Raw genomic sequence first — 27,740 nt, 5'->3', positions numbered from 1 at the left:
TGATGAATTTCCAAGGATTAACCCCTTTAAAAGATTAGGAAAGAAACACGTTGGGCTTTTTTAACCATTGTTTGAATTTCTTATGTGTGAATGAATGAGTATGAATATATGAGCAAATGTAAGGTATGAATGACTATTAGTGGAAGTATGATTAATTGAAGTATGATTATGTGATGTTGCACGACACAAGCCACTTTACCATTGAGGCCCCCATTCTGGGATTTACCTTTGGAATTGTTTTGCACCAATTTTTGCAGTGATGCTCTTTCAGGTATTTTAATAGCCTTCTTTTGATTATTTCTGTCTGAAGGAATTTGAACTTTTTAGGTGTTTAATTTGTGCATTTTTGTATAATACCAATTAAAATATGTATATGTTTTAGACTTATCAATAATGTCTCCCCTCATTATTGAATGATCAGATGTGGTCAGAGGATATGAGGTAGTCCTTCCCGTTACTCCAAGAAAGCAGCAAATTCGGAGTCACAAGCTCTATTGTTCTTGTTTTAAGGGTTAAGCCCTTTATTTGAGGGTCTGCTTGGGACTCCATATTTTCCCTCAACCTCTCTGTGTTATGATGCGAATGTGCTTAGGCCAATCGTTTACTATCTGGCGATATTCATGCAAAATATACTTTTACAAACCATCCTTTTGGTCTAAACCAAGAGCATTACTCAAACATTGGCATCATCCGAAAACCACATATCATCATCAGAGCATCCTGAATCGATATCTTCAAAAACATTGATTGCCATTAATTCCTTTATGGTGATGTCCTGCATTACCAAGGCATTAGTGATTTTTCCCGGCCTGTCTATCTTAGGGTTTACTTTACCAACTGCGTTTGCAGCACAACTTCCCCCTATCATTAGGACTGCAAAGCTTTTCCAGCCCCAGGATCGTAACAATTCCCAGAACCATGTGCCAATATCCCAGTTTCCCTGTGGAATGTGTACTTCAGTACTCAAGGTGGCCAATTTCTTAATTGCCTCCTACACACAGAGGTCTATCCTCATTGGTTATTACAGCAGTATTCATGCATCCCCCAAATGTACCCATTGGCTGGGAACCCTCTCTCTGTATGCAAAATGGAACAGAGTGTGGACTATGGTTAATGGTATAGGAAGGAGGCATCTACCTTACCAAAGGCATATAGTACCCCTAATGGAATACTCCCTCTCTCTCACGGTCAGGGGATGACCACAAATTTATATCATATAAAGGAGACAGTAATTATGTTCACCAATCGTATATTGATCTATACACCCAGTATGATATAAGAAATACCCTCCTTGTACTAACAGTCTTGGAAAAATAGACTTAGTACCTAGTTACTTTTTCACAGTATCAAAAAACATTTTATTTTAATAAGGTTTATCACAACCAGGTTTTCTTTATAAAACCAACTCTAAAATCAAAACATTTTTTAAAAATGTTTTCTTAAAATCGACCCAACAACACAAGGTGGACGGTAATACAGTACAAATTTTTCACACACATCGATTCCTATAACAATACAAAACAGTACATCAACATATATATAACAAATTAAACACTTCTGATCTCTGAGTGCTATTAACCCAGGTTGTACAGTCCCAACATGTTTCAGTTCCTCTTTGCGCTCAATGCATGAACCTTCTTCAGGGGAAAACAACTCTGTTATACTTATTCTCCACCATGTAATACAGGGCCCCACAACGAATCTTCAAACCTGTGCTCCTAAGATAGTCAAATACACAAGAATAGGGGGGGTGTCACTGCACATCAACATCATCCAAAATGTACGTCAAAAATAGCTCAACATTAATAGCTACACCACAATATCATTGCTGTTTAAATGCAATGTATTATGCGGGATTCCAATGGTCCCTATCAACCAATATTGATAACTACTACATACCTGTGCAGTGACACCCCCCCTATTCTTGTGTATTTGACTATCCTAGGAGCACAGGTTTGAAGATTCGTTGTGGGGCCCTGTATTACATGGTGGAGAATAAGTATAACAGAGTTGTTTTCCCCTGAAGAAGGTTCATGCATTGAGCGCAAAGAGGAACTGAAACATGTTGGGACTGTACAACCTGGGTTAATAGCACTCAGAGATCAGAAGTGTTTAATTTGTTATATATATGTTGATGTACTGTTTTGTATTGTTATAGGAATCGATGTGTGTGAAAAATGTGTACTGTATTACCGTCCAACTTGTATTGTTGGGTCGATTTTAAGAAAAAAATTTTAAATTTTTTTTTTATTTTAGAGTTGGTTTTATAAAGAAAACCTGGTTGTGATAAACCTTATTAAAATAAAATGTTTTTTGATACTGTGAAAAAGTAACTAGGTACTAAGTCTATTTTTTCAAGACTGTTAGTACAAGGAGGGTATTTCTTATATCATACTGGGTGTATAGATCAATATATACGATTGGTGAACATAATTACTGTCTCCTTTATATGATATAAATAGGAAGGAGGCATGGCATCCCTATTACTTACGGGAGCCATTTAAAAGGTAATCATAGATTGGAAAGGTCTAGAGAGTCTATCAGAAGGCCTAATAGAAGCAACATTTATCTGGCTCCTATTTGCAAACAGAGAACAACCTAAAACTCAATTTTCAAACTCGTTGAGATTAGTCCCATCAAAATTTCCATTGACACTATCATTCCATCGGCCACAGGATAATGCCCCAAGTGAAGCATAACAAGCAGTAGTTAGAGGGAGTGGATGTAATACGAGCCCAATCCTTTTTCCCCATGCTGTGGCAGATGTGAACATATCAGACAATTGGTCTTATTAAAACTGGCATGTGTGGCATTCATAATCATCAGGAGAGTGTTGTTGTCATACCCTCTATGTTGGAGGTCTCGAGGATGGAGAGTGTGTGAATGCACATAAGATGGAGACACGCTGGAGACACCTGCAGTTGGCAATAAAATATCAAGCGGTTATGCTTTCGGTAGGACTTTCGAAGAAGAAGCAAAAATCTCCCCAGGCCTCACGGCTCAGGAAGAATTTTCAAGGCACCCTCGGTGTTGCTCAAAGCAGGCTTCTTATAAGCATCAGGATCATCAATTCCCTTCTCTTCCCCTTCGACATAGGGCAGAGGAAAAGGAATCCCCTTTACATGTGTCACGTGGATCCAGTGTTTCTTTCCAGTCACTCGTACTGTAGTTTGAGTAGCCAAAAGGATTTGATGGGGTCCCTTCCAACGAGGTGCAAGGCAGGTGCCCACTTTGACATTTTTCACCAAGACCCACTGACCAGGACGGAGTCGATGACCTGGACCATTGTATTTTACAGGGAGGGCTGCTCGTACCTGATGGTGAATCAAACACAAGTTTTGAGTCAACTGGTCACAATAATCAGACAAAAGCAGATACTCAATATCTTTCAACTGCTTGGGCCTCAGTGCATTCCATACATTGTCTGGTCTCCCCATGACAATTTCATAGGGGGAGAGCAGCGCTGTCCTTGACTGTGTGGTCATCCGCATCGATAGTAAGGCTATTGGAAAAGTGTCCGTCCATTTCAGATTGCTGTGTGCACAGATGTGTGTTGGGCCAAAAGCCATGGTGACCATAGCAGTGACACAGGCATGGGGTAGCATCCATCTTTGTTTCTCATTATCTACCCAACAACCCTCATTGTCTAGACCCGCTGGACCCTCAGACCACTGTTTGATTTCTTCTGGAGTAGCTTCAGCCTGAATTTCTTTTACACTGCTAACCCCTTCGTCCATCATACAAGTATCAGTAACTCATCTTGCTGAATCGAGCATGTACTTTTCTGAATGCAAATCAATAGCAGTCTGTTTGGCTATTCTGTCAGCAAAAGAGTTTCCTTTTGCTACATTGTTCGTCACTTTCTGATGTGCGGCGCACTTCATTATTGCTAGTTGTGTAGGAAGTGCAAGTGCTGATAGCAACTGGACTATCAGACTGCCATGTTAAATTTTTGTTCCATGTGAGGTCAAGAATCCTCTCTCAGCCCATAGTCGGCCAAAATTATGAACCACCCCAAATGCATATTGGATATCTGTATATATATATATTTACACTAAGCCCTTCAGAAATTTCACAACCTCTGGTTAATGCAATAATCTTTGAGGCCGGCGCAGAATTATGTGGAATTTGTTTGCTCTCCACATCGGTGCTTAATGTGGTCATTGTATACGCAGCGGTGGAAGTACCATTGGGTAGTTTAAAGCAGGAGCCATCACAAAATAACTCCCCTTTTGTATTCTTTAAGGGTGTATCAATTAAATCAATTCTGCCCTTTGTTTCTTGTTCTGTATTAAAGAGGCATTCATGTGATATTTCGTCACTGCAATCCTTCTATTTTGGAGAAGGCAATAGTTCAGCCGGATTCAATGAACAGCGTCTCTTAATTTGAAATTGCGGAGCAAATAGAATCAGCTTGTACCTTGTTAGTCGAGCTGATGTGAGATGTTGCGCTTGCGTTCTGTTTAATAGAACGTCTACGGAATGGGGTACCATCACGGTTAAAGAGTGACCTGAAACCATACCATCACTTTGTTTCAGGGATGCAGCAGCAGCAGCTACAGCTCTCAAACATCTCAGCAAAGCGCATGCAACAGCGTCGAACGTGGAGGAAATATAGCCGCACTGCCTATTCTTGCCCCCATGTTCCTGTGTCAAAACAGCCAAAGCACATCCATCACATTGCTGCACATACAAAACAAAGCCTTTTTCGTAATTTGATGTGCAAAAAACTGGTGCTGAACAAAACGCAGCCTTCAGAAAATCAAGAGCGTTCTGGCAATCCATGTTCCATGGTAAAGGAAAAGAAATGTCCTTCTTTTTCAGTGCCGACATAGGTTTTATCAAAAACGAAAAAATTCGGGATCCACTGTCTACAATATGAGGCCATGCCTATTAAAGCTCTGACCTCTTTCTGTGCATTTTGAACAGACATATCAGAGATGCTTTGTATCTGTTCAGGTGTCAGTCTTCTTCCCTCCTTCGACAGGATATAGCCCAAATAGGCAACCTCCTGTCGACAATACTGAAACTTCTTCAATTATGCCTTATGCCCATGTTCTGTTAAAAAAATTAGCAGAAACACAGTGCCCTCTTTGCAGGCATCTTCAGAATCAGCAGCTAGAAGTAGATCATGAGCATATTGCAACAACGTGCAAGTGGAAGGCAACTCGAGCGTATCAAGCTGCTCTTTCAATGCTCCACTATAGATACTTGGACTCTCAGTGTACCCTTGCGGCACACGAGTAAATGTGAACGAGCGTCCCCATAGGGTGAACGTGAACAAATATCTGCTATCAACATGCACAGGGATACTAAGAAAAGCATTTTTTTCTAGAATCCACGACACTAAAATATGTTGCCATGGCTGGAATCATAGTCAGAATTGTGGTGATATCGGGTACAATCAGAAACTGTGGAGCAACCACTTTATTAATTGCGTGCAAATCAAGAATAAAACGAAAAGGAATCGCATTATCCCCTTTCTTATAGACTGGTAAAATCGGGCTATTACACACGCTTCCCACAATTTCTTCAATTACATCTCGGTGTACAAAATCAGAAATAATGCTTTTCAAAGCCTGTTCACCTTCAACTGAAATTTTATATTGCTGGATCCGCAGCAATTTAACACCTGGTTGCAACACTATTTTAACTGGCTCAATTTATAAAATTCCAACGTCCTTATCATTAACTGCCCATAAACATGTCGGAACCTTATTAAAATAAGGCATAGACAAAAATTGTGGGACGGAAGTTTGTTGGGGTGAAATCGTTAAGTACACTCAATCTGGACAACAGTGAATCACAGCATTCAATTTCTTTAATAAATTCAATCCCAACAAATTTTTGCCACAATTTGACATCAATAGAAATGGACAAGAATCAGTGAATGGTCCCAGTGAAACTAGTACCGGCTGAGAGACCGGACTAACCACTGGCGTACCACAGAACCATACAGAAATGTTGCTCTGCCCTGACAGTGGACTATCTGGAACCCGTGAATGATCAATAGAACACTTCTGTCCTCTGTATCTATCAAAAAGAGATCCTCCCTATTCCCCACCTTAATTTCAACATAGGGCCCTTTATGACCGATGGGAATAGGTATCAGATCCAGACACTGCTTTGGGCTGTCCTAACGGAACAGTATATCGTCAGATACAAAATCTTCAGAAAGATAGACATTCGAAGGATTATCAAAAATATTCCTACTACTGACACTCTGTTGCGGATTATCTTGTGATGGTGTCTGTTGGTTCTGTGCAAACTGACTTCTACAAGGACCCCCCATCCCAGGACGGCCTCTGGATCGTCTATCCATAGCACCATACGTACTATTTGATCTCTGCTGTAGGATCGGGCATTGTGCTCACCAATGACCCTCCTGTCTACAATATGCACACTAGTTTGTGTTTATGGGACCCAGTTGTGTGCCACTTTGTGGTGTAAACTGGCCTCTGAACTGTTTATTCCCTCCTGTGGCTCCTCTAGCTATCTGCTGCAATAACACTCTAGTCTTCAGGTCTCCTTTCTTCTTTTATACATTATCCTTCTCTGTATTACCCTATGTTCATAATACTGAGCCATGTGTAACACTTCAGATTGTGTTTTCACTTGTCACACACTCTCAGAAGTCATGATCTGTGATTGGATTTCAGGCAACAATCCACGCACAATCTTATCAACAAATAGCCTCTTTCATGGCTCTATACTTAAATCTTGATCACTAAAATCCAAAAATATTTGCTCAAATCTGTTAAAATATTCTGTCGCACCTTCTAACTTCTCTTTCATGCAAGGTGTAAGCTTATGCCATATCATTCTTTTTTCAGGAACCAGAGTTTTCAATTTAGTAACTATTATAACTGGCAACATCAGTATCACCTCTGCTCGTACTAAAGCATCCCATGTATCACCCACCCCTGCCTGATCATCTACAGTTCTAATCTGCTTCCATAAGGAAGGATCACGGGAAAGAACAAATCTGTATCACTCAGCACGAAAACTGACAAATGCAAGACGGATTCGCTTTCTTTATAAAATCCTCTTGGATTCTTCCTTATATCTGAAATTGATTGCCTAATGGTATTCACTTCCTGTCTAGAAACTGGATATGGACAAACTGTGAGACATAGTGTGATTCAATAGTGGTGGCAGGTGTTCCTATTGCAGCATTAGCAGGAATGTCTACATTTGGAACAAATGTCGGAGGAACTTCCCTCATCGACAATTGTAAAGAAGGCAATTCTGAACGTCTGATAAGCATCAAGGCTAAATCAAGTGACAAAGAAGTCAATGCAGTATTTGGCGAAAATGCTCTTTTATAAATAACCATCAAACCTGCGGGACAACATTCCTTTCTCCATAAATTCATCTTGTAAATATTCAACCATCACCTCTAACACTTCCGTTTGCATTGCCGGAGCATACTGACGTTTGTGTCATGAACTTCAATGGGAGAAATTGAAACATCCAAAATCCATCTAAGGGTGTCTCTTGTGCAAATGCGCATTTCTTCACTCATTGGTTTCAATGGAGGAAGAAATTGCTTCTGCACAGATGAAGCCTGCTGTCCATTATCATCCATATCATCTTTCTGTAACCGATCTAGCTCCCTTTTAAACTCAAATACCTTTTCTACATGCTCACATACTTTCGCTGTAGTGTCCCTTGAGCAGGAAAGGAAATTCAAATCCTTCAACCCCTGTGGGACATTCATGTCAGTCAAATCACTCTATATATGAACCTAATACATTCCCATCCATTCTATCAAAATATTCTGTTCAGGAATACCCCTTGATCAGAAATCCCAACTAAAACAGCCAATTCATCACCCTCTTCTATGTAGTTTTTAGCCCACGTATACAATTCTCTCTTTCTGTCTTTAGATACTGTGGCACGAGTCACTATTCTTAGATCAACACCCGCCCCTACAACCAATACATGTGTTGCAGAACCACCTGGCAAAGAGAGTGCATACAAATCTTGTACAATACGTAGCGGAGCCAATACCGCTGGCAGTGCAGACGGAATTATGGGGACAGCAACTGTTGGCACGGGTGGAGGTACAGGAGGAGGAACAACAACGGGAAGAAGAGGAACAACAATGGGAGGAGGGGGAACAACAACAGGGGGAGGCACATAAGGAGGTGGTGCAGTTGAAACAGTTCTACGTTCATTCAATAATTAATTAATTAACTCATCTGATGTATGAAAATCCTGAGAGGGATATATCTTTTGCAAATCTATTTGGAAAACCCTATGCATACATCTAATGGATTCTGACTGTTTCTGTTGATCATGCAACAATGCTTTCTCAGCATTTGTAATGTGTCTATGTGCGTGCTTCTCTCTACTTTTGAGTTGCTGCATAGCTCCCTCATTCCAATCACTAACTGCATCAAATGCTGCAGGCCTCGCCTTTTTTCTCAACAATACAGATTCTAAATGCTATAGGTGGGCAATTTCAAAACTACTGTAAACTGGCCACTGAAGTTCAGGAACATGTCTGGTCTGTCTGTGCCATTTTTCATTAAATACAATAGCTCCAAGGCCATACTTACAATAAATTAAATAAGCTGGTGACCCTTCGGGAGGCATCAGTTGGCCTTGTTTCAACGATTGTCTTTTCCTGTGGAATAAAACCCTGCAACAGGATTACAATTTCCCAGGCATAGTTAAATCACAATCTTACCTGGCTTCGTTTGTTTCTGCAAACACTTGCAACAAATATCAGGATTCTAAGAATCGGGGTACAACTCACCCTATTTCAAATCAAAGAGTCCGATTGGACATGAAATCATCGTGGCTGATGTTTTTCGACAAACAGGCCTCGATACGAGGACCCTTGTCAGGATGCCCTATTAAACGATTAAACGCTGCTCACCATCCAGGGATGGGGCGTGCAGTACTCCGGAGGAATTGCGTCTCACTTTGCAGGGCGCCCCGTCACTCTCCGATCCCGGTCTGGTAGCCCTGTCTTCATCTAGTGATTTGGCATCAATGTTGCGGGTCTATATTTAACCACCATCTGAAAGATTAAAGAATATCGAGGGTTAATACCACACAATAGAAATAGACCGGTCACAAGGTCAAAGTATAATGTACATTTATTAACAGGCAGCTGTCTGGCTCTCAGCTCCCCGCAATGTGTGCAAGCAGACACTATGAGATGAGAGAGTGCTGTACATTTCAAAAACACGAGTATTTATACAGATTTTCCACAATCCCGTACACATCTTTCAGCCCCTCTTCATGTCATACATTTATCTAGGGTTCATGGCCTATCCACATAACTAAGTCATGCTTTAACATCTTTGAATAGTGTATTGTTTTCCTTTAAACATTTCACATGTTTTCCAAAAATAAGACACAAAGGTAACATTCCTTATTTTGCTTGCTCATATTTGTCTATCATTTGTTCTTGAGTTTAAAGTCAGCTTTGTTTCGAGGAGCGAAAACGAAGATTTCTGCAAGAAGAGCACGTTCAACTATTCATCATTCTACTTTGCTGTTTTACCGGAGAAGGCACTATTGGAACAGATGGTTAGTATGGCTTTTGTTTAGCTCCAAGGTTTCTCAGTGTAGGACAAACAATCCACTTTAGCAGCTTCAACATTTTTATCTACGTTGATATCATGGAAAGAGTACAAAGTTAATTTTGCTCTGCTGGAGCGAAAAACACAATTCTAAACATGGGACAGAAAGCAAGAGGCAATCAAAATGGTGGATAACTCACAATGGCGGCATAGTGAGCCTGTTTCAGGTTCATTCAATGAAATTTATAGTGCGATGCGAATGTGCTTAGGCCAATCGTTTATTATCAGGCGATTTTCATGCAAAATATACTTTTCCATGGTATGGTATTGATTATTTATATAGCACCTATCCACAGGCAAGTGTTTCAAAGTGCTCAAAGAGAGTGGGAAACATGGGGGGGAAAACAACAGTGCTCACAGCCCTTGAAATTCTTAGATGATAATAATATGCACAGGCAGAGTAAGTGCATAAAATACATTTAATAGTTTGAGATACAGCAAATAGGCCTGATGGCGATTCTGCAGTTTTACCAGTACTATTGAGGGTAAAGACAAGGGGGAACAGACAGTCGATCTTCAGGCACGGTGTGTACGGATCGTGCAAGTGCATAGATGTTCACTTTGAGGGGGAGGTCCAAGTGCACCCGGTCAGTGGAGACTGGGGTAAGTGCAGAGAGAGCCACTCTCTTGGGTTATTTCTCAAGTGCAGTGAGTGTGGGTGGGGTGTATGCCCTGAGGCAACTGCAAAAAAAGACTGGTGAAGGACCTGTGAGACCCTGCGGTACACTAGGTGGGCAGTAAGCAAGCTGTTGGAAGAGGAGGTAGAGAGGGAAAGAGCAGAGTACTAGGTTAGCAGGGTAGAGGGAGAGAAAAGGAAGAGGAAAAGAGCAAGGTCTTGCAGAGTTTCTGGAACTTAAGAAGATTAGGCTCCTGATGGAGGGCGGCAGGGAGGCTATTCCAGAGGGAGACATCTGCTGAGGATAAGGATCTTGCTTCAAATATCTACTTGGAGAACTGACTCACTCGCAGAAGGTTGGCGGGAGATGAGCGGAGGGATCGTGAGAGACAGTATTTAGGAAGTCAGTGCTGCAGGTATGTAGGTCCCAGGCCCCAGAAATCCTTGTGAGCAATGCAGAGGGTCTTGAACTTGATCCTTGCAGCCACAGGGAGCCAGTGAAGGGATTTCAGTACCAGAGAGATGCGGTCCCTGGGCTTGAAGCCAAGGATGCCAAGGATAAGTCTTGAGGTTCTGTTCTGGGTGAGTTGCAGAGGGTGCAGGGCAGGAGAAGGGAGGTTGGAGAAGAGGGTTTTGCAATAGTCCAGACTGGAGAGAGGCAGGACTCTGGGAACAGTGAGCTGCTGGGGGAAAGTGAGGAAAGGTAGACTACCTCTGAGGACGTGTAGCTGATAGACTTTTTAGAGATGTCCGAAATGTGAGAAGAGAAAGAGAGAGTGGAGAAAAACATGACCCCAAGGTTTCTTGCCTTGCAGGTGGGCGTGGGTGCAGGGCCAAGGGAGGCCGGCCAGAGTGAAAGTGGGAAAGGGGGAGCAGGGGTCCAAATACATCTCAGTCTTACTGGCATTAAGGCAGAGGTTGTTTGCAGTAAACCATGACTGAATAGCAGACAGTCAGATATGAACGCGGAGGAGGAGGTGGCTGAGCCGAGCCTGAAAGATATTTGTGTGTCATCCACGTAACACTGGAAGTTTGATGTGAAAATGTCAATCACACGTGCTGGGCAGCCATATAGACATTGAAGAACAAGGGGGATAGTTTAGATCCCTGGGAGTTGTCACAGGTTCAGAGAGCTATAGTCAAGAGAAAGGCTTTGAGTTCCACCTTGGATGGACAGTTAGAGAGGAGGATAACCACACCAGAGCCTGACCTGTGATTCCCAGTGTGTCACAGAGACTTACGATTCGGATGGTGTGGTTAACAGTGTCAAAGGCAGAGGAGAGGTCAAGGAGAATGAGGACATAGGGATTGTTAGTGTCAAGATTTGAGAACAGGTCTTCACAGGTGTTCAGAGTTTCAGTGCCTCTGGATGCTCTAAAGCCAGACTGATGGTCAGTGTGGAGGTTTAGCTGATAGATAGCCAACTTCTCCAGGAGTTTGCCCAGGAAAGGAGTGATGGAGATAGGGTGATAGGTGGCTGGAATGGAGGGGTCAGCAGAGGGTTTTATTTAGCAGAGGGACCACAAGGGAGTGCTTAAGGCAGTTGGGAAAATTCCAGTGGAAAAGGAGATATTGCAGAGATCAGCCAAGGATGGGGAGAGGGAGTTAATATTGTCTTTACTGCTTTTTGAGGGGCAGAGATCCACCTGTTTGGATGACGCCTTCATAGATTGGACTTGTCTGGTGACCTCATCGGTTAGGACGAGTAATAGAGCAGAGTGGGTGGGTGGATGGGGGGACAGGGGAGGCTCTGGTGTTGGAGTATCCAGTTGTGTGGAAGAGAGGGTGGAAAGGATGTCTTAGGCATTTGTGGTGAAGTGTGCAGCCAGGGCCGAACAAAGGTCCTGGGTGGGTGTGACAGAAGAAGAGGCTGCTGCAGGATTGGCCAGTTCCTTGCAGACTTTGAAAAGTTTGGTTGTGTTGTTTGATGCTGTGGAGATTCAGGCTTGAATAAAGACTCTTTTCTTGGAGCAGAAGCAGAGTCGATATTGCCTTTGAAGGAGGTGGTAGGCCAGTTTGTCACATGGTTCACCCAACGTGTTGCATTTCCGCTCAACTGCCCTACACTTGCATTTAAGGGCAGCCAGGTCAGAGTCGTACCAAGAGTTGCACTTTTGGGAAGGCTTCAGTTGTACCCTCATGATAGGAGCAAGAGTGTCAAGAGGGTTGGAGGTTAGCGAGGGCTGTGTCAGGGTGGGAATCAGCCGAAGGAATGGGTGCAGGAGAGTAGGTAGAGGCAAAGGCAGCCACTGTCTCTTTTTTCATGGGTCTGGTAACTTTGAAGCCAAGGAGTGTTGCTGTAAGAGGAGAGGAGCGCTTCAGGTGTGTTGAGAGAAGAGAGTGGTGAGTCCACGAGAGGGGGGTAGAGAGAGGGATGTCGATAGAGATGAGAGAATACAAGGTGTGGGCCATGGTGTGCAAGGATCCAGAGGGTAGGATAGAGAGGGAGATAGAGTTGCAGAGGTTGTGGAAAGGACCTTAGGAATCAGGAGAGTCCACATAGATGGTCAGATCAGCCATTAGCAGGAGTTGGGAGGAGGAGGAGAGTAGGAAGGAAGCCAGGTCAGCTCATTCTGAGAGGAAGAGATTGGATTGACCTAGTGGCCGATCGAAGGTGGCCATAATGAGAGAAGATTTAGGGGAGAGTATGATTCTGCAAACTAGGCAATTGAAGGAGGAGTAGGCCTGAGTCAGGATGATGGACAAAGGTATCCATTCAGGGATGATAGGTGCCACACCCCCGCTGCATTCTTAGGCCTGGGCTCAGAAAGGATTTTGTAGCCTTCAAGGAAGAATGTGTCAAAGCTTGTAAGGAGGTTGAAGATGTTAGACAAGTGTTTGACGGCAGAGCGAGTGTTGAAAGTGGCAATGTGGAGCAGCTTGCCATCTTTGAAAGTCTTCCTCGTGGGGTCACAGGGGAGAATGCTCCCCCCCAAGGTTGGCAAGAGGTCCAGGGGGTTAGTGGAGGATGGCAAAGGAGTCAGTGTGGTAGAGGAGGGGCGCTAGAACAGAGGGGGAGGGCATAGAGGGCAAGGGGGCCTGTGTAGAGGAGGAGGAAGGCACAGAAGGCAAGGGAGCCTGAGCAGAGGAGGAAGAGGGCACAGAAGACAAAGGAGCCTGGCCGGAGGGAGAGGTGAGGTTAGAGAGGCGAGGTGCATGCTGTTTGACTTGATGCATGCTGTTGTACATCACTCAGGGAAACTAAATGCAATATCAAAGGAGCTATTGGCTGATTTTATTGACCCGACCATAAATACTATATTGGCAGGACTAGGCTACATGATCATAGCAGAACATTGTTAAGTGATCAGGTGCAATGTAGAAGTGGCACCCATACTAGTGCACTATTATTAAGTGCAATATACCGACCATGACAACATTAGGTGGGTCCTGGTATTAGTTGTCCCTGATCCATCGAGAAATAACTTCAAACAACACCTTCATACAAAGTTTAGACCTTGATACAATGATTAACATCACATATGAACCCTTTCACTGCCTGGATTTTAATACTTTCCATATATGTAAGTCCTAAGACAGTCAAAGCGTTAATGGCCTTAAAGATGCCATTTAGATGCCAAGACATTTTTCCATCCAGTTGTCCATTTATCTTTCATTCACCTTTACACAACATCCTCTTCAATTATAATCTGTCTAACTTTGCTTACTCGTTTTCAATTAGAGTTTTAAGTAGACCAGTAGGCACAAACTTGTAAAAAAGGAAGGGCAGGCTGTGAGACACATCTTTCACATGATGCCCAATAGTTACACTCAGTGAACCGTTGTAGAAATGTCAAAACTGTTTAATGTATTTCAGTCCTTTAGGCCTGCCTACTTTTGTCTTATTATTCATCAGGTTTACGTTGCACATACCTACTGACATCCATACACTACAGTAATAAACACAAATAATTGTGGGTTTTAAATTAAACACCCTTCACAACTTAGAGATGCAATATTGAGTCAAAATGAGAAAACAATTATAATAAAATTAAATTATATTCAACATCTAAAATGTATCTGGCTTTATGTTGCTGCTTAAAGGATAACCTCTATGACTGGCAACTTCATTTCTTAAAGCATTTCAGACTTTAGTACTTGGGCTCAAAGTTAAGAATCACATGCAAGTCTGCACAACTAATAGGGAATCCAATATTTAAATCGATATTTACAATGAAAAAGGGTCAGAAAATAATTGTATTGGTGCCAGAGGTGTTTGTCCTAATTTTTGTTTATTTCAGATATGCATAAAAAACAATCCATAAAAACAGTACAAGATACATAAATACATACCAATTATAACACAATATTTTATTTATATTTATTAAAATTTTTATAACACGCCACATGGCCGCAGGCCTCAGGGCGCACAAACACAGTAAAACACATTATCTTAAAACCTCAAAAAATAGCAGCTAAAAAGAATCTCAGAACATTAAATGGTGTGTATACACGCATTTCAAAGTGGTATACTTTGCAATTGTTTCCGAAGATAAAGTGCTCATTTCAAATATGTGAGTAAAGACCAGCCCATGCATGGAGAATCCACCCACAACAAATATATCAGGGCAGGTTGATATTGTACAAAGCCCAATTCCTGCAATAATGGTTGTACGAGTGTTTCTATTCAGAGTACATGAAAACAACATTTCAAAATTGTGATTGGTTTTAAGTTGAAAAAAATGAAAAATGAACTCTAAATTTGATGGATTTTCTTTGAAATGAAGGCTAGTGAAAATGAATAAATATGAATAACATGTTCCTGAAACTGGATTTCCCTAACAAAGATCTTCCACATTATAATGAACAATAGGGAAACAATTATAGTACTGGACATTTATTGACTAGGCTTCTAGCATCAAGTATTGTAATCCCTTTGCTAGATAGGTCAAATTAACTGCAACAATAAATCATAGATTCCTGGAGACTCTTTGGTTTCTGAAACTAAACCATGGAATTAACATTAATTTTAGCTGTAGGGAGGAAAAGCCCTCTTTCAAGGATCTAATTGCTATGGGATTTAATATATGAATATACCTGGGACATGGGTTAATATACTTTGTTAGTTTTTGCATAGAACTTGATGGACAATCTTTGGGCCAGATTTCTCAGATCCCTCTTGTTGGCTGTGTCATATTTTGGTGGCAGAATTTAAGTCATCCAGTTACTCAGCCCTTGGATCCAGGTCATAGGGTGCCCCATGCTCTGTCCCCTTGTGTCTCAATGAGTAAAAGCATCCTGCGTCCAGTGGTTTAGCAAATTTAGTATACAATTCAACTGGCAAAATCCTCTGTGTTGTCAGGTAGCAAGAATAGTCAAAAGAGCATCCGAGGGGATGCCGAGTTATGATTTTCATTACTTCCTGCACCAACTGAATTTCAAGGGTTTATTGTGATAACTCAGATTACATTAAATCTCTTTTAGCTAATGTTTCTTTGCTGAATTTCAAAGGTTTTGTTATACCAAAGTTTTTTCCGGGCCCACTAGTCATGGCCTTCAAACGTAGCCATACATGTTGCAACAATCATTTAAAAAGACTGAAGTCTACTGGCCATGGCCAACATCACCCTCCCTAGTAGCTAACCTGATCTCAATAGCCCTAGCCACTGCCCTTTGGCTATTTCTAGTAGCCCACTAGCCATGGTCTTCATCTGTGTCCACTGTACATATTGCACCAATGATTTAAAAGGAAGGAAGGCCACTTGCGTTGGCGTTAGGCCCCAGAGTCCACGGCCTTTCAGCCTTTTCAAGTGGCCCACTGTCCATGTTACTCCAAATATAAAAAGCCTAGCCAGCACCCTCCCCACTGACCATGGCCTTTGGCCAGTCCACTGTGCAGCCCACACAGAGTTGAGGGGCAGCACTTTGCAGCATTGCGCCTTCAGCTTTATCTGGGCCCTAGGCCGATGCCCTTTGAAGATGGCTGCCTCCATCAACCAATTTCTGCACTGCATTGTGTGGTTGGAGGAGTGCCTTCTACCGACTCCCCTGATTGGCTAGGCCTTGGCCTACTTCCCGGGCATCCTCACAGCCATCAGGTGAAGTCGGCATCATCTGTAGGTGAAGGGCGCTGGGAAAGGCTGAGGCCTGTCTGGGTCTGGAACGTGGCCCGGCAGGCTTCTGCATCATTGAGGCATGTGCGCACCATCCTGGACTAACATTCAGCCGAAAGTATGCTTCGTACTTCCTCTCTGCTACCTACCCAATAACCCCTCTGCAAGGTTAGGAATAGTGTTATACATTCCTCCTGTCGGTCAATATTTGAACGTACTGCAATGGCACACCAGTCAATATCAATCACTTGTAACACCTTATCTGCTTGACATTAACAACCCTTGTCTGCACTGTCGCTGAAGCCCCCTGTCACACAGCATGTATTCCTGTATCCTAACAAACCTGTCATTAGCCTGCACTCGTTGTCTTCCTTAAATTGTCCACTATGAACCAAGCTAGCCCTAGGTTGTTGCAGCAAGATCTTGATATCATGTGATACTTCATCACATGCATGTGCCTGCATGGTCCCAAACCTACTCTCTGCCTTTTGTTGTTTTCATCCTGCTGGTAATTTTCAACAAAGCGAATAGCTCCCATGCTCCTCACCTTTCATTGCCCTGACATCCATGAGCATCTTTCCAACTTGGAGCGCCATATGTGGTATTACTTACTGCTCTGCCTGTCTTGCTTGCCCACACATCTGAAGCCGCCCCCCCATTCTAGGAGGGGAGTCTCTTCTTTATTGTGTACATGTCATATGTAGGAGGTTTTGTCTTATTGGGGCAAATTCGGGATTTGGCTGTATTTTCTTACCGTGATATTTTAGTGGTAAACTGGTGGTAAACTGGCCTTACATTTAGAGATAGTTCAGTATTACCCTGTTTTGGTGATAATATATTGTTAGCTTGTGGTGGTGGTAATTTTAGTGGTATCTTACTTTGTGGTATTTTCAGAATTACCTTATTTCTGTGGTATAGTGTTGAGCAGGGCTTTTTGAACTACAGCCCTATCATAAAACAAACCTTCCCTCTCTACTAGAATATATCTTGGTCACCTGTAGAGAACCCCCCAGACCTATCACACCCTTAGAGAGCCCAGTGAGTTTATTCAGAATGCCACCTATTGTGTGTGGATGGTATTACTGGCTTATTTACATCCAGTAATTTAGGTGTCTCATCTGACACTGCCTTCTTTTCAGCATGTAAAGAAGGAATCACTCACAACACCTACACACACTTTCCTACCTTGCAGGTATTTATTCACTTTTCCTTGCTTGCTATTTTATCTATAGTGGTAAATTAGCAAATGCTTTACTGCTCTGGTATAAACATCAAACCCTTGTGATTCCACTGTGAAGAAATGATTCACAGATATATGAAATGACACCAAAATCACAGACTTTGTTTTTTGTACACTCTGTATTATATAACAATTATAAACAGAAATGCATTTCACCACCTGATATCACAGCATCGAGTCTACAAAATATAAAATAGAACAGAAAACAACAGACACATTGCAAAAATGAATTTGGTGTTCATCACTTTTAAACATGCGGTATTATTAATTTTTTTCTAACTCCCTGCACTGCTAACAAATTATGTCATCTCCCATTCATTCTCTTTCCTCACTTGGCACTAACTCACCCAGGCCAGTGAAGGTTGAAACTCTCGTTGTCAGAGCCTTACCTGTACAATCTCACCGTTCCGCAGACACAGTGCTAAGGATTCCTTTGCATCAAAGCCTGTAAATCGACCTCTTTGTGTGGGGAGCTCCCAGCTGTTTAAGTTCATAGCTAGCGCTCACACCCACATGGAGTCCAGAAGCATTTATTATGTAGCAACGTCTGTCTCTCTGTACCAGCACGATCTGAACTTTTCCCCTTGGTTATTCCTTAAGAAAACTCCTCCTGCCTATCATCCCTAGGTCAGCCCTCTATTGACGTGGCCCATCCACCCTCAATCTCTACCAATCAGAATATAAGAATGTGTCCTGTACCAGCCCTCGTTTTTCAAGACAATTAATATTTCAGCTCTGCAAAGCAACTGTTTCTGTTTTCTTTCCTTCCAGTGGCATATTCCTGCTCTCCATGGAAAAAAACGCTCACATGGACTGAGTATGCATCTCTTCATGGAAAATAAAGTGAATTTTAATGAAGAAAACATGGAATGCATTTCATTGTGCACAAAAACTGCATTAATAACATTAGAGGGGTTGAAGTTGATATATTAGTAAGGTAGTTGGTATAAGGTTAATTAATTATATATTTCTAATGCAGTTTGCACACATGAAAACATCCAATTTGTAAAAATGTGCACCTCTTAATTTTAAAACGACAGCACACTGTGCTAAAACATTTTACTAAAAGCTCTGAAAAATGTGCCTGCTGGGGTTACTGAAAACTATTTTGCACCTATTGTGCACCTATTTTGAAATGGCTGCATTAAGATATGGCATACTGCATACTATTAAAAAAATCCCCAAATATATCCATACACATACTGGCAAACCACCTATTTGACTTATGCAGCTCGTTACTGCACATGGACTTTACCTGGAACTTACAATATTTGACTTACATGCTGCATGTTACTGTGTATGCCACTTACTTTGACTTTTGCAGCTTGTTACAGCACATGGATATTACCTAGAAGTTTCCTTCTCTGACTTACATGCTGCATTTTGCTGTACATGGTCCTAATCTGTCATTTATGTAGCATGTTGCTGTCTACAGCAGTTGCCTGCAACATACATAATGACGTACCTTATCTTTGACTCCAAGGCTAATGTTAAATCTGGAGCGTACCTGTTATGACCTTTCCCTGTCTCGTTGTGCTCTCATTCATGTTTACTGTATACCTGATGGAGCCCCTGTACCATGGGGCATGGCTTTGCCAGACTGTGGGCCTCATTACAACTCAAGCGTTAAGGGTTAACGCCGTCGTTAACCCTTAACACCTGATTCCAATTTTAACGGCTGCTTTTAGCAGGCGTTAAAATCCATGGCGCTAAACCGCCTTGGTGCTAATTACGGCACCGTAATTTACGGTGCCGTAATTAGCGCCTTCCCCACTCCCATTATGCCCTATGGGGCAAAAATGGGAATGGGGAAGGGTAAATTGGAAGTGGGGATTTACCGCCCCACTCACCTTGGAATGGGGCGGTAAATCCGCCATCCACCATGGTGTAAACATAGTTTACACCATGGTGGTAAAGTTGGTGTACTTACCGCCTGGGTCGTAATGCCCCCATGTGCATTTACCCTAATTTCTGTCTCTCATACATCTGTAGGCCTGATGTGGCCTCCGTACCATGAGGTGTGGCTTTGCCAGACTGTGTATTTACCCCAATCTTTTCTCTCATGTATCTGTATACCTGATGTAGCCCACCGTACCATGAGGCATGGCTCTGCCAGATTATACTTTTTTAAGTACCACCTGTATGTTGTAATCTGTACGCATGGTCTTGCACTTTGAAGAATGTCACTTCACACTTACTATAACTTAACTTTGCCTGAGGATTTGGTGCACTGCTATAAATACAAAAATAAATAAATAAAATGCAATCATTGCACTGGCTGTTCCAAATGATCCATATCACCCTGCCCACTAGATGTGATTCCTTCTTTCCATTCCTGTGAGGATTTTTTGCACTAACTCCTTTGCTGACATTCTCTGTTCCCACGTATGTGATTACTGGTTATCATTCCCTCTGTATTGCAGAGTATGCAGATTCTTGCAGTATCAGGAAAAGGCTCCAACATTCTAAAGTCTTCCCCATCCTAACAAGAAATCACCATGTGTCTCCCTTCTATTGTTTTTCATTGACCAACTCCTCTCCTTTGTATTTTTCCTCCCCGACCCACTCTCATTAACCACTTTCAATCTTCAGTTTGTGTGATGCATTTTCTTTTCCGAGCACATCTTGCAAAATTACTGCAGTGAACTTGTGAGATTTCCGAAGGAATCCCTGATAAGCCGGAAATGGCCTTTCCCAAATGGGCTCCCTATTCTATCCCCAAACTTCGCCAATGAATATGTAGTCCTCAGTCTCCTGCCCTTATCGTCATATGATATGAATACAGCTCTTTTCCTCCTCCAAATACTATGTGAGCACATTTCATTTTCGACTTCCCTCGGTACTGCCACGGGAATCACTTGTATCGGACAAAAGAAAATAGTGGGTTTTCATTTCTGAAAAGCCTCAGAGCTCCTCTCCATCAAAGCCTCCACCTAAGGTATACACCAAATTCATACATTAATGCATACTTAATATCAGGATTTAGTTCTCTGTTGGACAACGTAGAGGCTCTGCCACATTTTCACAGTCCAGCCATTTGCATATGTTCATGCACTACTTCAAAAGGAAACAGAGAGATTATTGAGAAATGTGTCACAAACGTGTGCACACACAGTCTTACCCCAGTGTGAAGTTGCAGTGAAATTAGGGACCAAACTATTTGTACAATGGTACAAATTTGCCCTGCTATGACAGAGGCGGGAGTGGAGATCAGATAAGGCAGGGGACCCTGTCTCCTGTTCCTTATGTGCCCATTGAAGGAGCTCGGGAATGCAGCCATTGTAAACAAAATGGAAGAGAAAGCGTGAAATAGGCAAGGATATTGTCTGCTAAAATGTAATCATCACGGGGAAGGTGAAAGAGAAAATGGTAGGCCACATGGTTGAAATGTGGAGCGTGACCTTAGGCTTTGAGGAGAGTAGAAAGGTCCTGTATTGGTGTAAGCATACAAGAAATGTTAAGGTAATAATAAGAGTAAGAATAAAAATGTATTTGTTTTTAGTTCAAATAATGAACTTTTACAAAACATTTCAGTTTACAGATTACACTTAAAAATCAAATCAATTTCAAATCTCAGATCAAAATCACATATCACAAATCAAATCACGAATCACAAATCAACAAGACTCACACCGTACAGATCTCTCACAATACCTATAGTGCCCAAAACTGTTTGTGAGCATACGCACACTCTCCTCAGTTATTCTAATTAATTGATGTACTCAATTGGGCTTTTATTTCGCACCAAAGGAGGTATAATGCTAACTGTACCGACTCTGTATCAGTGTTCAAGCCGTGATTCCAGAATGTTTTTATAGAGTTGTACCGACTTACGAATTTGCCCAATAAACACATGTACCTTGTACTCATTTCTAGGCATTGGGTCAAAGCATGTCTGGAGATCATTGGCATGTCTGGGTTTTTACAAAGATGGAAGATTTGCTTGTCATTTGTCATCTAGGTGTGCACTCCCTGTACCGCTAATAGGGCAAGTGGATTTATCCTCAATCACAGCCTAAAGCTGTGTGTCGATGAGCTGGGATTTCTAACCAGATAGGACTGAGTTTTCAAATACTTATGCGTGACTCAGATGTAATACTTATAGTTTTGTCATTTTTCCACAGCCGAGTAATTACTAGCCCAGTCCCATTTTCCCATCGTGTCTACAATAATGCCCTTGAGTGTCATGTACCGGGTGCCCCTTTAAAAATCCAGAAACTAGTTTATTTGTTAAAAACACTCATCATTGAGTCGCAAATAACATTTGATTTTGGATCCCCTCTGATCCTTTTCATAGTGTTTTCCCCAGGATGCCCAACAAGGAACACTTGGGATTACTCCTTGACTTCAGATAAAAAGCCCATGGCTGATCATCACCTCTGCCTTTAGGGACACAAGACCCAGCTCCAATCTCAGGTATGACATGGAGGTCGCTGGAGGAAGGCTTAACATGTTCCTCAAGAACTGCCCCTTCACTCCTCCCAGCCATGATAAATCCACAATTTCTAATGCTTCGAGACCGTAAAGGATTGCCAGCACAAAGCACAGCTGGCATTTAGGTCTCCCCCAGTTAGTACAAATTCATGCCCCTCGATAGTTACCCATTCAGCACACAGTCGATAGTTTAAAATACCACCTCTGGGTTCACTATAGTTGGGGACACATATACATTTACTAAAAGCATGCTAATACGCAATATCCCATTGCCCGCCACCACCTCTGCAGCTATTACATTTTCTGTCGTGCTTTCTGGCTATAAGCTTTGTCTTATTCCCACTATTCCGCCAACATAAGGACGGTCCAGTGGGCCCTTATCAGCAAGACTCTGAAACGGAATGCATCCCGCCAGGTGGATTGGTTTTGTTAACCATGTTTGACTCCAAAATATTGCGTCATGGTGACACAGTGAAGGTAAAGAGCCATTTTGGGCCAAGAGATGACTGTGGCCTGACTCTACTTTTACAATTAATTTACATTCAGACAGGTTTTTCATGAGAAAGTTCTTGGACCACTCCCACACCTTCTTGTTCTCGACTATTTCCAAAGCCAACTGAGCCTTCCCCTCTGCAGCAGATTCAGTGCCCAGCAGTTCACCCGTTAGCAAATGCGAGAACTGCTGCAAAGTCACTTTTTTTCTCCTGAGGAACATACGATTCGCAGTCAACTCGATACGCACCCTGGAGATAGATACTTGGTGAGCTCTGACAAGAACCGTCACTTCTGGAGAAACACAATGGAACCGGATGTAATTGCCTCCTTCAAAGGCATTGGTTCCACAAAACTAAAGTCTGCTGATGAGAGAACCTGAGGCAAAATCTTGTTGCACACTAGTAACAGGCCTGATCTATTTACTCTTTTCCCCACAAAGGTCAGTGAATCCCACCCCAGTGTAAACGTTTTTTCAGCCAGGGGCTTAGGATCACCTTCTGTTGGGACCACTACTCTTTGGGGGCAGCAACCTGTCCACCTGTGCTTGGGCCTAAACACTGCTGTGTGTTAGTTGGCACTTCAGTCCTGGTTTGTTTGACTGTTGGGTGACAGTCACTCAGTTCCACACATGGGATGACTGTAGCTCTGTTGTCCTCCAGTTGGTTTCCGTCCCCATTAACCAACTTGTTAGTGTTCCCAAGGAGCTCTGCGTCCTCCTCTGCTTTCGCACAGCTTTCTTCTTTCCTTTCCTTTGATTCCATGTTGCTGCCGAAATAATGGTTGAAATTCAGTGGTTCTGATGGTGGAACTTTGTCTATAACTGTCAACTCAGCACTTTGGCTTTCCCTGTTTCAGGCTTTTGGCCACTTTGCCAGCCTTCTCTCCTTTCTTGTCAAGGGAATGGAGATGTCAGGGAAGTTCTCCTCCATTAAAATTGAGGCTTCTGAAGGACCTGCCTTTGAACTGGTGGCTTGCAGATTTGCTGATCTGCTCTCTGATATCAGCTAAGTGGATTTCGCTCTCCATTTTCATTCTAGCCTCCATGGAGTCAATGGCCTTCCCCTGTCTTTGTACACCTTCCGCACAGCTTCAGCAGTATTTTAACGGCAAAATGCAACACTCCTGTATTTGCCGTATTTGGGCTTGTTTGATCCAACTCGGCACTGCCAGTCTCACTAGAAGAGGCATCTTCATGCAGAGAGGTGTGGAACAAGTCTGACGAGGCCGAGAGCCGAGGGCTCCCTACTTGCAACACTGAGGGATCTGGAGGGGGCGATGAGGTAGGGAGTATGTTCTTCCTTATAATATATGACCACACACTTTCATCCCATTTAATAAATGCCCTCTTCGTTAATTTAATGAAAGAGATCTTCCAGTTGCTGATACATATTGTACTGTATTGTACTTGTCATTTATATAGCAACTTTTACCATTATTAAAGGTCATCAGTGTGGATCCTGTTTGGATTAAAGCAAACATAATAATAAGCAGCTTGCAATGTATTGCAAAAAATAGTTTAAACAATTTAATACAAAATGCATATAAAAACCTTCTGCGCTTTAAAAAATAGCAATGAACAGAAGAAACAACCTGCTGATGGCTGTAAAGTGTTCCCAAAAAAGAATTTGAAACGTGTGTTGTGACTATTTAATTGCTGCCGTGAAAGCTGAAATTCTGCTCTGTTCTGGCTCAAGCAGCAGCCATTGTGACATCACAAACCAAATGCAATAACCAATTACAAAGCAGAGTGATGTCATGTTCTTATTGCAGGCCAGTAGTGATGTCACAACTAGCCCAAAATGAGAACGTTTTTCAAACGTTTTTCTATGGTATTTCAGGCTGCCACTTATTATAAAATGCTAAAATAAGTGGGGTATGGCCACATGGGTCAGCAGAAATAGGAAGGTTCGCATTCCTTTTAAACAAAAAAAAACGTGTAATGTGGAACAAATGCACAGGATTTTAATGCTCACCTGCACAAAAGCAGGAGGCCATTTCATTCTACTCCACCCAGCTGCCCTCTCCAATTGGTGGGCCTATGTTTCGTTGGTGCGATAGCAAGGGTTGATAAACTGTCAAGCCAACACAGACTGCGTTTGTTCTTTCCGCACCCGTGCAGCTCTCCTCACTAATGAACGAGTCACTTTCACACCTAGTGCGCGCTTAACCGTGATAATAAATGCGCCGGCACATGTCGGTTTACGGGTCGCCGGTGGAACGCTGCCGGTGTTTGCACGCACAGTGTAGATAATCATGGTAATTGATGTTTGGAGCTGCCAGTGCGGGTTCTCTTTCCGCCAGCGAGGCCATGCTCAGGGTTATCAGCCCAGCCGATAATTAAATATCATTCTTTTACAATATATTCTGGCCTATGCAATGAATCTAAGCAGAGACAATAACCTCCTACCCCAGTTGAACGTTATTCGCTCGTTATTAAACGATGTTATTGAGCCGCGGTTTTCTTTATATTGCCAAACCTGCAACATGTCCGTTTTTTTAATTGCGCAATTAGAGCCAGGGCATGGTTTCATACATCAGCTGCGCCTGCTAGAGAGAGCAGAAAAGGGAGCAAAAGTGAAGTCCGCTCAGACATCCAAATGCATCTTGTGTTCATTAAGTAGCAGATTTAGCAACATGCAAGGCTATTTATCATGGTCTGTTTTTCGGCAGCAGCCACCCCCACGGATTCACATTTGCGACTTTCTTTGACTATGACCTTGTGCAATGTTGCTATGGACCAGTTTACCAGCCCTTATTCACACAATCTTTTTAGACCAAGCAGCGTTCGGTCCCAATATTATGCTGGCTTCACTTTGCAACTCTCAGTGCGGAAAAGGTCGTAAAAAGTATTAACCTTTTCGGTACTTAAGACGTATTCTGAAGGTGGCGCATTCTTCCGAAGTCGGTATGAATGTGCCTCTTTCGGAATATATGTAGGTGGGAAACCAACCCAGCAACCGCCACATTCGTTATCTGCCATTTAAGATGGGTATTCTTGTGGCACTCCTCCCCTTTTTAATGTGCGTTAAAGTGGCGCTCATATACGGTACCATTTTGGTGCCGGTATTGTGGAGGAGTGCCACAGGGAGCCGGTCGCAGTGCAGGTGGGTGGTCAAAGATTGGTGGGGGTGGGATGGGTGGGACACTGGATATTGGTTACATTTACAATTGCATTGAACCCTGTCTCTCGCCTTCATACCAGCACTCGCTCAAACTACCCAAACAATTTGCTGCACAAAGAAAATGTGCTTCAAAATAACATTCTTTAAATGTCCCATTCCATGCTGCAGTACTCTGCTGAAAGGAGCGAACTTCTACCAAAGTACTGCAGCATGGAAATGGAAGTAGTGCTAGTATGCAAGTGAGAGACAAGGTTAAATGCAATTGTAAATATAACCAATTTCTTCTACGGGTGCCGCTGTGTTCTCGGCAGCACTGTGGTTAAATAACAAACATGTTGTTATTTAAGGAAAGTGCTCATGTATACCTGTGTTGTCGGCAGCACATTAGTAAAATAACGATTATGTAGTTATTTAAGGAAAGTTCTGCCAAGATTTTTCCACTGTGCCTGTTGTAACCAGAAACACTGATTGTTGAAATGTTTGCATCTTTGGGATTGAGTGTCCACGCCATATGAGCTAAAAGGCAAAGAAGCAGCAGTCGGTGGCACGCAGCAATGTACATCCCCTCCCCCCTATTCAGACTTGGGATTCACCTTATTAGGATGGGTAGGCTTGGGAAGACCTCTTGGCAAAACAATTTTTTAATGTTCACCTGGAGAGAGGAAAGCCACAGAAGAAAGATCGGGAGGAACTTTTGTCAGTGCACTTGCAGGACAAATGGCAACACGCACCCCTAGTGCTCCCAGAGGAAAAGATAGACCCAGGAAGCTTGCCTAATATGCTAGCATGAAAAAAGTCAGGTTCAGGTGGCATGGAAAATCTTCAGGATCCCAGCAGTGAATGTGTTCCCACTTCTGGATACAGTTATGCAGGCACGGTCAGGAGTTTTAAGAAGAAAGGGTCTTCAAACGAGAGCTGGTATCCATTTGTCCCCACTGATTTAGGAGATGTGAGCATCAGTTCTTATTGGTTTTTCAGAAATGCAGAGATTCGCTGTCAAATTTGGTGAAGAGCCAAAGCATGCTGGTGCAGAGCTTGGGTCTTTCATTGGGCAGTTGTCCTTCCAGGAGTGCAGGTTCAGGGCTTCAGAATTAGACAAAGTGAGTGGTTTAGAAGATTTGATTGTATCTGTTTCTCGAGGCAGTGACAGAACAACACCGAATCAAACGGCAACATTCAAACAGAGAGGTGGTCAACCAGTGTCTGACCATCCCTCCAAGCAGTCCAAGGCATTCGCAAGAGGAGCGCGTAAACAAAGGAAGGAAATCGACACTTTCCCAGACAGGCTTTTTACAAATGCGAGTCAGAACTGGTTTTCAGGCTGACTACAGAGTCCAGCCCTATGTAACAGGGATCATGTGACCAAAGATGGCTGCTTCCACACGACACATACAGTGAGGGTCAAGGGATAGCCATGTGACCCTGCAGGTATTTGAGGCAAACACAAATAAACACAATTTTCTAAAATGGAGGAGGGGGTCAAAAAAGGCACCAGTCAGGTAAAATGATTTTCAACAAGTTGAACCATTTCACATGAAGCAAAAATCTACCACCAGCCTAGTCATAACCCTAACAGAGAGGGTGTGGACTCTCTGGGAAACTGTGTATACAATTGGTGTATCCCTGCCTTAGGAGTCATAAGGACTCAAGACACAGCACAATAACACAGTCACTCAAAAAATGTAATCAGATCGTTTTGAATCGATCAAATAGTACTGGCTGAATTCGTCCAGATGTACCATACAATCAATTCGAAACAATCAGATTGGGTAATTCCGTTTTTGAAGTTTTTGTCTGGTGTAGTTTCATTTGTAGTTGTAGGTCTCTAATGTGTTCTTGTAGCAAATGTTGTGCTGCTTAATATTAGTGTTAGTTCAGTGTGATATTAGTTTGTTGAAAGCTTCCACCATATAAAAAAGAGAAAATAGTTTCCATTTTCTCTGGTGCCTTTTGCCTTTATATGTCCGCTTTTGAAATGAAAAAAACAAAAAAGGGTTTCCTATTCCCTATTCTAACGAGGGAAACCACCCAAAACACCAAACATATCCCAGTTCCCCCCAGATTGTTTGTTGTTGTTGTCATCGCTTCTCTCCACTTGCTTTCTGTTGTTTTGTGTTGTTTGTAGTAATATGGTATAGGAGTTATTGGAGTAGTTTTATTTGTACTTGTGTTCTAAACCTA

The sequence above is a fragment of the Ambystoma mexicanum genome, chromosome 7p, assembly GCF_040938575.1.
Source record: "Ambystoma mexicanum isolate Mex_15411 chromosome 7p, UKY_AmexF1_1, whole genome shotgun sequence".
Taxonomy (NCBI): Eukaryota; Metazoa; Chordata; class Amphibia; order Caudata; family Ambystomatidae; genus Ambystoma; species Ambystoma mexicanum.
Note: the sequence above shows the minus strand (reverse complement) of the source record.